General features: G+C 40.4%; 1 long non-coding RNA gene across 1 annotated transcript; it reads left to right on the plus strand.

Annotated features, from left to right (window-relative positions):
• The first annotated feature begins 3,078 nt into the window (after nt 1-3,078).
• LOC109199227 (uncharacterized) lies at nt 3,079-7,830 on the plus strand. The gene is made up of 5 exons (XR_002059683.2): nt 3,079-3,450; nt 7,033-7,104; nt 7,194-7,265; nt 7,369-7,538; nt 7,695-7,830. It is a non-coding gene; the product is annotated as an uncharacterized LOC109199227 (long non-coding RNA).
• The last annotated feature ends 824 nt before the right edge of the window (nt 7,831-8,654 follow it).

An 8,654-nucleotide genomic window follows, 5' to 3' on the forward strand; every position in this document is an offset into this window, starting at 1 on the left:
AGTATTACAGCTGCTGATTAAACAATAGAGACAGATGTGTAGTAAAACTTTTATTTAGTGTTTCAAGTCAAAAACAAACAGAGCAGAGATACAGAGAAAGTCTTTTGATGAAAAATGAAGATACTCAATGTTGAGTTTCCCCTAATCATGTGTGTGCAGTTGGGTGAATGAGGCTGTGTCGAGTGTTCAGACTGAGTAGAAATGCACTGTGCTTGTCCATTTACATCCTTTAGATCCAATCTTGACTCTTTTGCCCACTAAAATAATAAACCAGTACTTCTTTCTGTATGTAATATAATCTAAAGCATCCACAGTAACATTTTCCACCATACAACTGCACTCTAAGGTCAGCACGGTGGTGCAGTGGTTGGTACTGTTGCCTCACAGCAAGAAGGTCGTGCATGTGAATCTGCTGGCTGCTGTTTGCATGTTGTGTTGTCTGAGGGTGCTCCGGCTCCCTCTCACACTCCAGCAACTCGCTCTTTAGGTTAAGGCGATCGTGGCTCAAGACTTGGGAGTTTGCCTTGTAATGGAAGGTTGCCGGTTTGAGCCGCGCCCTGTGGCTGTGGCTACAATGTAGCTTGCTACCATCGGTGTGTCAATGGGTGGATGACTGGATGTGTAAAGTGCTTTAGGGTCCTTAGGGACTAGTAAAGCGCTATACAAATAAAGGCCATTTAATTGGTGATTCTTTTGGCAATTACAATCATCTATTGTCAATGGGATCATGAGTGGTGAACTGTCAAGTGTGTACCCTGAGTTTTACCTTGTGAAAGCTGGGATAGTCCTCAAGCCATCTCCAGCAACCCTTAAGTGCTTAAGAGGAAGGAAGAAGGAAAGGAAGGAAGGATAACTACTTTATGATCTCAGCTGTGATTATTAAAGGTTTGTGCTTTCTAGACATTCCCTGTAATAGAAGAGCAGAGGGTGTAGTACTTCATCACGGCCAGAGGGAGGCACTGTGGAACCATCAAACAAAAGACCCCAGTGCTGATAAGGCAACATGCTGTCCATTACCACCAGGTATGAGGACACAAGGTAGGTGGCAAACTCATCTGATCCTCCTCAGTCGCCCCAAATGAGAGTAAATGTGTTACTTTCCTTCAAGTCCTGTCGTATTATTTTATCTACAAAACTATTAGAACAGAAATATTTAACTTAAAAATAAATCCAAATAGATGAATGGATCTTTTTTTTTTTTTACCTTCATGAATGTCATGAATATTTTCTGGAGAATAGAAGTGGTACTTTAATGGTAATGGTGTGCCCATTGCCTGAGATCCCATGATTGTAAGGTGACTGAGAAATATTTTTAATTACACGGTTGTTGATGTGATTCAGTCTTCAGCACTACGGTCACCCCGGTGTGTCGGCCACAACACCAATTAAAGCCAAACTGTCTCAGAGTGTAGAAGAAGAAGCTTGAGGTTTGTTCTGAAACTTATAAACACCTGTATAAGAACAGAATAGACTTGTCTATAAACTTTGGGGCCTTTCTACACTCATTATCCTTTCTATCTCTGCTCCTGGTCACGTTGCTGTCAACTCGTCGTGTGTGCGCCTGTTTAATTAGCCATTTGTGTTCAGGTCTCTTAGCTCATATAATAAAACTGTTCATATCCAAGCCAGCCTGCGAGTCCTCGCATTTGGTCAGTCCCAGCACCCATACCTGCTGCGAGGGAGAGAATGGCCAGCCGTCAACATGAGCGCCAGTACCAGCATCCAGAGCAGACTGCTAGTCCTGCTCCACCTGAGCCAGAATCTGCGCTAAGCAGGCACCTGCCAAGCCGCCCAAGGTCTCCATCACCTCCGTCGTTCCCCAGTGGAGCATTGCTGGCCATGCGGTCGGCCTCCTGAACTGCTGGATATTATTTTTTAAATAAAAGGGCCAGGTTATTTTTTCTGGTTTTACCTCAATGCCAGGTGATGAGGATAATGAGCTATTTAGTTAAGTCCCTTCAGTGCTGCTGGACTAAAAGCAGAGGGTTATTCTTGTCTGAATCTGTGATTTTTATGTAAACTTAAAGCACATGTCTGTGTTGTTTGTTAAGTAGCATTAGCAAAGACATTCAAATTATTATAATTGCCTAGTTTTACAAATTGTGAAACTCACAAAGAAAGAGGAACAGCTGTGGCTCATTACTGAATTGGCCATGTGCAAACATGAATGATGATAAGTATTAATAAACAAATGAGACACTGTTGGAACACAATGTTCTACATTTTTGTACTAATAGCAAAGTAAATTGTAAACTATTACAAACAGTTAGGTTCTCGAAACTGTAGAGTTACAGTAGATACATTAAATTAAAAACTTTGCATTTTAAGGATTGTAGAGTACGTCACAAACATACAATCATTATTTAATGATCACATGTTTAAGAAAGCTTGTGGGATAGGTTAATTGGATAATCCAAATTGCCACTAGGTGTGAATGTGAGTGTGAATGGTGTCTGTCCCTGTGTGTTGGCCCTGCGACAGACTGGCGACCTGTCCAGGGTGTACCCCGCCTCTCGCCTATGACAGCTGGGATAGGCTCCAGCGCCCCCGCGACCCTGAAAAGGATAAGCGGAAGCGAATGGATGGATGGATGTTTAAGAAATAGAAAAAAATTGATGCAAAAAAAAAGACTGTAAATTAAGGTCTCAGAGGGTCTGACCAGGGCCTCTTATACTTTTAGTTTTCAGTGTTTGCATCAAATTATAAACACTTGTATCTCCATAGTTAGCAACCATTAGTACATTAGTTATATGCGTATATTGCTCAGTCCTCTGTAATGTCCATTTTTATGTTAAGATATGCTACTGATTATCTGAGAAAGTTGAACTGAATATTAAATGAAAAATCTAAAATTTGAATTATTACAAAACTGCACTATGGACTGGTGTCATGTTTAACAACTTGCTGCTGGCTCTAACATTGGATTGGCTTCTGCTTCATTTCTATATTCTATTCCAGTGTCCTAAAACAGAGTTCTTTGTCTTTAACGTCGTTAATGTTGCAGTCCTTAAGGCATTCACCTGCTTTTTCTGCCACCTGCTGCGATGGCTCTTGATAAAACTTCAATATGTGGGATGATCTTGGACAGTTTAAAGTGGGCCTCTGTTCCTGTAAAGTAGATTGTGGTAAGGACCCGACACGCACACTGGATTTCATTCACTATAGGTTAGTTTTATTTTCGTTCTGATGTTCCAGCATCAGTCACACAGGAACAGCTGCTTCTTCCTCCCAGTCTCCGTCCCCGTCATCACTATTTAAAAATAGATTCTTTATTTATTCATTTCTTTTATTTTCTTTCATTTTCTCTTAAGCTCAAAGGCTGTTTTTATTTCCACAGTGATGGCAGCAGCAGCGTTCAGGAGCAGAGGACTGGCTGGTGTCAGAAACACCAACGTTTTAATCCTCATCTTTCTGCTGTCCCTGGTTTATGTCACAAATTCACTGATGAAAGTAAGAACAAAGTCACTGCTGAATTAACTGTTGTTGAAGGTACTTCTATGAAACATTTATTTGCAAATGTAAAACTACAGTACTATGTAACTCATTATAAGCATATCAGAGTTTAAACGGACGCATCCTGTTTTTGTAAATTTAAAAATTCTGACAAGTTTCTTAGAACAACTTAAGAAATCAGAAAAAGCAAAAGCAGCCAGAAGGAAGGCGGGTCAGTCAGTTTCATCTCTATTGCATGTTATCAGTCAAATTTGGTCATGTAGGAAACAACAATGCGTATGAGTCATATTGAACAGTGCACACTAAGAGAACTGCAACTCAGTCTGACTGTAGAAGTAAGTTTGACTTATATCCCCATTAAGTTATACATATGTAACTTTATTAAATTAATTTGGTACATGTTGTGGTAAACAGAGAATGTCTTTTGCTTTTCAGATTTGACCAATAATTCATTAATGTTCGATTATATTTTTAAACATTATACATGTGTATGTCATTTGTATGTAACTGTATCATGTGAAGATTTCTCTTGCGCTTCTTCGTCAAGCCCTAAAGTTAAAAAAATCAGAGCTGATGCTTCTTGTACAACTGTAGCATCCTCCCCGCCCACTTACAATGGAGACGATGACTGTCTTACTTTGCTTCCTAACTTTCTTGAATTGTTCTTGAAATTAACAATTCTGAAGTTTATGGATTTATAAAATAAACTGCAAAAATTATGTACAAAGCCAGACACAGTACCAGGAAATGTACAGAGGATGAATTGAGGGGAAAATTAAATATGAAGACCAATGTTCCCTCTAATTTTTCATGTGTCTGAGCGAACACACAACTCCCTGAGCGATCCCTTGGACCACTGTGAGCGACATCAGACGTGTGCACTGTGGTCACGCCAGCATCTAATCCATCCAAGTTACATGGTTTATTACAATAATCAAATTACAGCATTTACATTTATGTTAGACTACTTTTAATTAACTGCTTTAGCCCACTTACAATGAAAATTTAAAAAATCTGTTCATGACCTGTGTAGTATGTTAACACTATTGGAAGTAAAAATAACTTTCACTCCAATTTTGAAAACACAACTTTTTCTTTTTTTTCTTCATAAAGTCTGAGTCTGTGGTCTGGGAGAGTCCTATAACTCTCTGTCTGCAAAATACAGTATATAATGACCAATGCTGGGCAATTAATTATATAGTTACTACTTCAAAAGTAACTCAGTTTGGCAAACAACAAAGTTTTTGCAGCTATTTTTTTTTTAATGCAGTCAAGGCGTTTTTAAATAAACATTTCAAACTATTTACAGAACAATCAGCTGTTCTGCATCAAATCTGATGCCACACAAATTATTTGTGCCACTCCAAAAATTTTCTGTCCACTATGAGATAAAGGAGAACAACAGCCTGATACCTGCAGGCCTGACAGCAGGAGATGTATCACTGCTGTAACACCTGTAACATTCAGCAGCTGCCTCATTGCTCTGACACACCAACAAAACTATTGACTACACTACACACTAACTACACACTAACTACACAAGATTTGCGCTAAACGTCTCAAATCTCTCACATGTCAGAACACCGCCGTCACTCCTAAAACTTCCCCCGTTTCTTAACAACTAGATGCCACGTTGCCATATCATTTTTGATTGGTCGACACGGTACTTTTTCGACCAATAGGAAAGGGTTGGGATTTTGGTTGTTGTTTTGCTCACAGGCTTTCGAGCGTTTTCCTTGTAAAACGCCGTTTTTACCGTTTCTTCCCACAGTAAATATAAACAACGATAGTATTCAGGAAGAAAACCAAACATTGCAGATATTTTTATCATAACTCTGGTTTACGTGCCCATCAACACAATTTAAAAACTGGTATAAAGTCCACACTTTTCCGTCAATTGTTCCGTCTGTCCTGCTCACATCTCCAATGGTTGTACGCGTTGTCATTAACGTGGCTTCACTGCACATCAGCCACGCCCTTTGCTAGCTAAAACACCGGTGTCGGCACATAGGACGCTGTCATAGCGTGTCAACAACGTTGATTGGCTGCGTATACGAATGTGAATCGCATTATTGGCTGGACTATAGGATAAGGTGGCATCGTTCTAATCCCATACAGGAGCAGCCAGTCACTTACTGACTAACACTGCAAAACAGAATTGTTAAAGTTTTAATTTTAATTTCAATTCAGGTTAGATTTTTTTGTGCGCAACGCAGATTTTCTGTGCGCAGAGACCGTGCCAGCAGTGCGCAATTGCGCACGTGCGCAGCTTAGAGGGAACATTGATGAAGACTCTTAAAGCACGGACAAGGGTTAAAACCTTTTGTTTTACCATTTATGAGGTAAAACTGTGGAACAGTTTTCCTGTGGACCTACAGCAATGTTCAAGCATTAGTCAGTTCACAAGATGTTTCAAAAACTGCTTTGGAAGAAAATGAAAGTAATAAAGTTGTAGACTTTTAGTCAAGACCGCCTAAACCAAGATCAAGACAATACCAAGATTAGAGGGTATCGAGACCAAGACAAGACAAGACAAGACCAAGACAGAGACAAAAAGGTCTTTAAACTGCAGCCAGGTACTGCTTTGTTTACAGTGTCAGGCATATTTCTGTGTTTTTGCGATGCACTCGCACAGCCGTCTCACCGCTGTCTCACTCACTTACTGAGAGGACAGACGCACGCTCCACTTGACTGCAAAGCAGATAATGCTATTAGAAATTGAAATAAAGTAGAAAAACTTACTTTTTGGCATACAAATTACTTTTTTTCGTGTTATATTGTCTGTGTTTGACAAAATGTGCTGATTTTTCACATGTGATAGCAGAACTGAATTGGGCATGCACAGGATGAGTCACATCATTTGAAACTTAGCCCTGATTGAGAAATTATCCCGGTCTCCCTATTATGTCTGTGTTAAATATACAAGTTGTGGCATTTTCACAAATTTGATTGTTTAAATTCACATGGACAAAGTAAGGATTCTGGGGGACACGAGGTGTGCTCCAGCAAATATTTCCTCTGTGGTCCATTAAAGGATTTTTCTACAGCTATTTTTGTGCAAAGCTAATTGAACCTTGTGCTATATAATGTATCATTAAAGTAACATTAATACATAAGAAAATTACCTTTACTTCTTTAAATTTTAATTCTCAATAAATATACGCAGCTTGAATCAGTTTGGTAGAAATGAGCAGAGAAAAAGACGAAAGATTTTAAAATATCTCTACATTGTAGAGAGCGACTCTAAAACAGAAAATGAGTAAGGAACGGGTTAAAGTGGGACTCAGCAGGTGGGGGAACTCTAAAATTGGTTGTAGTGGCTCAACAAGAGGTTAAAAATCGCAATTTCTATTCAAAGCTTCAGTAAATTTTCTTTGTGTCCAGGCTGTGATCAGCTGATCTGGGCTGCTGGTGCTTTGAGGTCCTGATCTGAATTAGACAGGTTTCAAGGATTTCGAGTGCTCAGGCAAAATAGAAAAGTGCTGTAAAACCAGTCCATTTACCATTTGGTTTACTAGCTGGCAAAATGTTGAAATTGATCAAAAAATATACTTTTCTTTTCTTCTTGTTGATCCATAGATTCATTGAGAGTAACAAACTAGAGACTACATCCAAATATGCCTTCAGAGGACTCAGGGACCTGACTCACTTGTATGTTCCAGTGACTGAAATACAACTGTTATCTGTTATACATGATTTAATGATGTCTCTTTTTCATAATCAACTGCATTTGTTTCCAGGTCTTTGGCAAACAATAACATTAAAGCCTTGCCCAGGGACCTCCTCATTGACCTTGACTCCCTTATAGAGCTGTAAGTTTGTACATAGTTAAATAGGCAAATAGCGTACTGAGTAATTCTTGCAGTCTGTCTTTCTCCCAATTCAGCCATGAAACACAATATTCCCTTTCTGCAGGGACCTGCGAGGCAATGCCTTTGAATGTGACTGCAGAGCCAAGTGGCTTATGACGTGGTTAAAGAACACCAATGCCACAGTGTCGGATGTTGTGTGTGCTGGACCAGAGGACATGAAGGGCAAGCGCCTCAATGATATGACCAGCCTGCAGAATGAGTGTGTCTCCACAGGTGAGAAACACCTGAGCCAGCTGCCCTTCTCTAATGTCCAGCTGAGATCAGGATCAGAGAACTCAGCACAGTCTTTCTAAGTTGTGTAGAGGTTATTCATTTAACGTGGCTTTGCTGGTTTGTGAAAAATACATTTCCCGATGTTCCTTTCCACAGATTTCATCCTTCATCAGTCTGTTGCCTCAGAATCGTTGTCTGTTGACACATTCAGCTATAAGAATGATGTCTACGTGGCCATTTCTGCTCCCAGCACAGAGAGCTGTATGATTTTCCAGTGGACCACATAGAAATGAACTTCAGGACTTATGAAACATCAAGGTAAATTTTGATTTCGACTTTTGCAGGAAATGTGTCCTAACTTACGAGATAACTGGAAACCCCTCTTGATCCTGCAGCGCAACCTTCTAACCATTTAAGTCCTTGCAGGCTGTGTCGACCCAACGTGTATTACATCTCTAACCCACATAGCAAGCAGGTCTGGCCCAGATCTGGTATCAAGCCGGCACTGCTGGCTGACTTCTGGCATGATAAGACGTATGCCATCCAGATATGGCCAGGCCTGGTATAGATGGCACTGTCTATGTGATGGCATGCCATATCTTGCTCGATTGTGGTTTGGGTCATGTGGCCCAGGCTCATAGAAAACAGGTCTTCCCCTGATCCGCATCAAGCTGGCACTTCTGACTGACTGGTGTCATGGCAGGGTATATGTCAACCAGATGTGGGCCAGGTCTGGCAATGATGGCACTGTTTATGTTCCTATTTTCCTATTTTAGTTGGAAGACCAAGTGCCATGTTGATATACTATACTGCTATGGTAGCCAACGTTTCAAATTCAGGTATGACTTTGGGAAAGGAAATGTGCTGTAAAAGAATCAGTTCATTCACTGTCTGAACAGAGGTTCGTAATGTTACTTTTGCACTATTTATTTCGGCACATGTTGTTATTACATGGCTTGATTAAGGTACACATTTGGCTGACATCTGGGCCAGCACAGGGTCAGCTGTGTGTCTGCGACTGGCCCGTGGCTGCACACAACTACCATGGCCCACACACCGCAAAGAATGACGGTCCTTTGGTGCCAGAGATGGGCTAGCACAGGACCACCAGTGTCT

Source organism: Oreochromis niloticus, unplaced genomic scaffold (genome assembly GCF_001858045.2).
Source record: "Oreochromis niloticus isolate F11D_XX unplaced genomic scaffold, O_niloticus_UMD_NMBU tig00008267_pilon, whole genome shotgun sequence".
In the NCBI taxonomy this organism is placed as follows: domain Eukaryota; kingdom Metazoa; phylum Chordata; class Actinopteri; order Cichliformes; family Cichlidae; genus Oreochromis; species Oreochromis niloticus.